Here is a 5,180-nt window from a genome sequence, read left to right on the forward strand (position 1 = left end):
GTAAACAGGCGGCCTTGGTGTCTGACCCGTTCGTGAAAGTGTCTCGTGATCAGAAGGGCTATGTAGCTTTTCCCAGGAATTATAACGGGATGCTTTTCTCTTTGTTCTATAGGAGCATTTTTGAGTCTGCCGCCCACCCTTAGAAGCCCATCTTGGTCAATGAAGGGGTTCAGAGTTCTCAGTGCACTCATTTTTGTGATTTCCTTCCCTTCAGAAAGGCGAGCAAACTCAACAGGGAAGCTCTCCCATTGGATACATTGTACTATCACAACTTCTGCCTGTGAATGTCCCTCTGTGTGCTTTGTCATAAAGTTGCCATTTTTTACAGGTGCTTGATAACTCAGTTTTGAGTCTGAATGAATGTACGATGTGGATTAAGTTGGATATAGCAGTCTACTGCTAGGACTGCGGCTCCAAGCTCTAATCGAGGTATAGTGTGATCAGACAGTGGAGCAAGCTTAGTCTTGCCTAAAACAAACCCTACAGAACATGAGCCACTGTCATTCATCACTCTCAGGTAGGCTAATGCTGCGATTGCCTTTGTGGAAGCATCTGAAAAGACGTGAATTTCTGTCCTTTGTGCTGAAGACAGTGAAACCTTTGAGTACACTCTGGGTATTTCAAATTGAGTTAGATCCTGCAACGAGTGTTTCCAAGCCTCCCATTCAGCTTCCCTGACAGTTGGTAGAGGGGCATCCCAGTCTTTGGTGTCTGCGGTCAGGTCACGAAGAAGGAACTTTCCTTGAACCGTAACCGGTGCTGCCAACCCAAGAGGGTCAAAAACGCTGTTGACAGCTGCTAAGACACCTCTACATGTGAAAGGCTTCTCTTCTGTGTCAACACGAAAAGTGAAAGTGTCTGTTTTAAGATTCCAGCTCAGACCAAGGCTCCTCTGAATAGGTGGAGTATCTTTTTCCAGATAGAGGTCCTTGAGGTCTTTCACATGATCCTCCACAGGAAAGGCATTCGTTACAGCAGGACTGTTAGAAGCTATTTTATGAAGCCTCAGGTTGGAACTTGCTAGCATCTCCTGAGTTCTTTTCAACAGATCAACTGCTTCCTCAGCTGTAAGCACTGATTTCAGGCCATCATCAACATAAAAGTCACGCTCCACGAAGGCTCTTGCATCTTTTCCAAACTCAAGTTCTCCATGTTGAGCTGCATGATGAAGTCCATAGATTGCTACCGCAGGAGAGGGACTATTCCCAAAAACATGGACTTTCATCCTATACTCCGTGACATCTTTAGAGGGGTCATTGTCCTCAAACCACAAGAAGCAGAGAAAGTTGCGATGATCCACTCTCACCACAAAGCTATGGAACATCTGTTCTATGTCTCTTTTCGGAAAAGCAGCAAAACGCCCAGCAAAGAGTTATTTAGGTCAGGTCCTGAGAGAACAGCTTGATTCAAAGAAAGGCCTTTGTACTGTGCACTAGAGGCAAAAACAACTCTGATCTGTCCTGGCTTGCGAGAGTGATAGACACCGAATATAGGTAAATACCACACTTCCTCAGTTTCCTTCACAGGTGGAGCTAACTCTGCATGACCTGCATCGAAAATCCATTGCATGAATCCAATGAAATGTTCCTGCATTTGAGGCTTCTTCTTTAATGTCTAATGTAGTGACAGGAGACATTTCATACTCTGGTCCCTATTGTTGGGTAGCTGTTGGCGCGGAATTCGGAAAGGAAGAGGTGCCACTCAGCTGTTAGAGCTGTCAATGAACATTTCCCTGTCCATCAGTTTCATGAATGCTCGATCTTCAATGGAAGGGGCTAACTTTTCGTCGTCTTGTGTCCGTATGAAGATAGTGTTACCCAGCAAGTTCTCAGGGCAGGTGGATGGGTAGAAATGACAGCCATGTGAAGAAATGGCATGATCTTTGCTGCTTAGCTTCTCTTTCACCTGTATATGATTAGGACATGGCTCACATACGCTCGGACGTCCATTGAACAGTATGTTTGCGCGAAACACGTCAACTGTGCTAGGTTTATGTGCTGACCCCAAGCAGACATTTCCTACAATCACCCAGCCAAAGTCGAGTTTTTGGGCATATGGTGCCTTGTTCAAACCATTGAGCTGTTTCTTCACTTTGTGGACTTGGATGATGTCTCTCCCCAAGAGCAGCAGTATCTGAGCACATGGATCTATCTCTGGTATTTCATGAGCGATAGATTTCAAGTGGGGAAACTGATGTGCGATGGTGGGAGATGGGATCTCAGAATGGTCATCGGGCATGTAATTACACTCTATAAGTGTTGGGAGTGACACACGAGTCTTTCCATCCATAGATACAGTTTGAAACCCAGTGGCTCTTCTTCTTGAAGCTTTTGCCACCCCAGCACAAGTTCGAAGAGTGTATGGATGCTCTGTTCCTTTTACTTTGAATAGATAAAAAAACTCAGGTCTAGTTAGAGATCTATTACTTTGCTCGTCTAGCACTGCGTACATCTTCACCATAGTCTCTGGATGATCCTCAGGATATACTCCTATCAAGCATATCTTAGAACATGATTTGGGTATTGGACTGTCTCCACAAATCTCTTTGTGCATTGTGAAGTGACATTAGCAGGATGGCTTTTATCCTCCTCCCCGCCATGATCTGATGAGGGGTTTTTGATGGCCCACAGTGGAGGACCAGGATGAAGTGCGGACACATGCCTATCACTCTCACATTTATTGCATTTGATTACTGCCTTGCAGTTCTTTGCTAAGTGAACTGTCGAAGCACAGCACCTACAGCACACATAATTTTCTCTAAGCAGTGCTTGCCTTTATTCTAGAGTCTTCGCTCTGAACCCACGGCAACGTCTCAGAGGATGAGGTTTGTTTTTGTGTATAGGACACTGCTTTTCTACATCAATAGGCTCATTAACGGAACAACTTGTGGGAAGAAATCCGTTTGACGATGCCACACTTGTGTTGTGGGTAGACACAGCAATCCTTCTTTGCATTTGCCTTTTAGCGAATGGTTCTGCTTTGATCTGGTTTGTGCTTACTGTGCTAATACTAAAACTAGGATCATTACGAGCACGTGCTTCCTGACAGACAAAGTCAGTAAGAAAGGAGAATGGAGGGATGGTAACATTGTGCTTCCTTTTGTACTCAGAACCCTGATAAATCCATTTTTCTTGCAGGTGATAAGGCAGCTTCTCCACAATTGGACTGACCGCTCTGGAGGTGTCCAGATAAGAAAGTCCTTTCAAGTAGCCTTCAGCTTTATCAGACTAAATCTCGCATAGCAGATCTCCGAGCTCTTGTATTTTCAGAGGATCTTGTTTATTGATTTTTGGAAATTTCTCGATTTTGTCAAAAAGTGCTTTCTCAACCACCTCAGGGGATCCATACATCTCCTCTAGATGATCCCAAGCTATTTTAAGCCCTGTATCGGGATACGTTATATTCACTGACCTGATGCGCCTCACATATTCCGATGACTGACTGATGACTGACTTCCAACTGTTCGTTGGAAGTGAGTTTGAGCCCGCTGGTGGTATTTAAGAAAGAAGATTTCCAAGCCCAGTAGTTTTCTGGGTGGTCGTCAAATTTTGTGAGCCCCGTATTAATGAGCTCACAACGGTCAAGAAACCTTGCTAAATCACTCATTTCAGCTCCTCCGTGGGAAGGTGACTGCACAGGAGCGCTGGTATTGTAAGTCTGTGCAAGGGGCCAGTAATTGACTGGGCTGTATGTGGCTGACTGAGGGTTTTCAATCATTACAGCGATAGGCTTTGAAACTGAATCATTGTCCCGTTTAACACAATCAGGCGGCACACTCCTTGGAAAGCTTTCCGTCCACTGTTTGTTCTCACTTCCGTAAAGGTTTATAAAATCAACATGTGGGGCAGTCAAACTTATTTCCTCAGGTGGAACAACATTGGAGTGATTTGAGTGTTGCTCCACATAATCACTGGTGCGCTGCATAGGGTCTACGGGAGGAGCGATCTGGCTATGTGAATGATAACTGCCTTCATCCATGCTCTCTACAGCCTCTTCTAATATTCTTGCCTCAGCCATAGCGGCAGCAGCCTCCTTTTCATGTTCTAGCGCTGTAAGACTACCTTCCATGCGAACTTTCTCTACTTTCTTTTCAGTTTCTTTCTTGATATAATATGAACACGTACGCTCTGCCTCAGCTCTAGCCCGGGCTTTTGCTGCAGCCATGCTAGCCAATGTTCTAATAGATATTTTAGATGATGTTGTTGAGCGCCATTAACTTCTCAGTCTCTGATGTTCCCTCACCCTCCATGATATATAATGCATAAATTGTACTTCTCCGTCGAGGACCGGAACGATAGAGAAGAATGAGATGTGAGGAGAGGTTTCACTTAAGAGCAGACTCTGTAGCTTGATTGAGGAGATTCTGTCTTTCTGCTGAATTGAAGAGGCTACGTCTTTTCACTATTCTGTCCCTGCTGCAAATAGGTTGCACCTCGACAGATAGCTAAACAGGATGAGGGTTGAAGAAAAAGTTGAAACCAAAGAAGTTGCTTTTCGGTGTTTTACTTTGAAATCTTCAGTCCCACAACGTCAATTTTGTGAAACTATAATACAAACACAAAACGTACATTAAGTATTAAGTATGAATAAAAGTACATTTTAATAAAGAAAACAATCTAGCCTTAATATATGAAAGAAAGGTAACAATAATCATCTTAGATAAATGTACAGCAAATGGGTTGTTAAATGCCATGAAATACTCCTATTTTAACATAGATGATATTAAATTAACAAACTTACAGACGATGGCCTCTTTGGCATGAAATAACAGAAGAATATAACTTTTATCAGAGAGACATCTGCTGCTGCATCACTACTGTTGTGAAGTGAAAACTAAGATGGCCGCCACGACCTCTAACCGAAGTCACATGATGCATCCTAACCAATGAAATAAAATCTAAATTAAATGACTACATAAATAGTCAGAACAGAATCTGATCTAAAATTATTGAGTTCATCGCAACTGTTCATATCCAATTTGTGTTTCCCATGGCGCTCTTTTGTTTTCTGGAATATCTGCATTGGTTTCTATGGCAATGACGTTGCGTTGGAAGGTATATGCCAAAGACATCAACGACCGCAACATGGAGGGTTTTGCAATACAGATGTTGTCTTATTTACAACATTACAATCAGTAGCTGCCATGCTAGACTACTGTGTCTTATGAGGCAGCAGTAGAA

This window comes from Gobio gobio (genome assembly GCF_949357685.1).
Source record: "Gobio gobio genome assembly, chromosome: 2".
Taxonomy (NCBI): Eukaryota; Metazoa; Chordata; class Actinopteri; order Cypriniformes; family Gobionidae; genus Gobio; species Gobio gobio.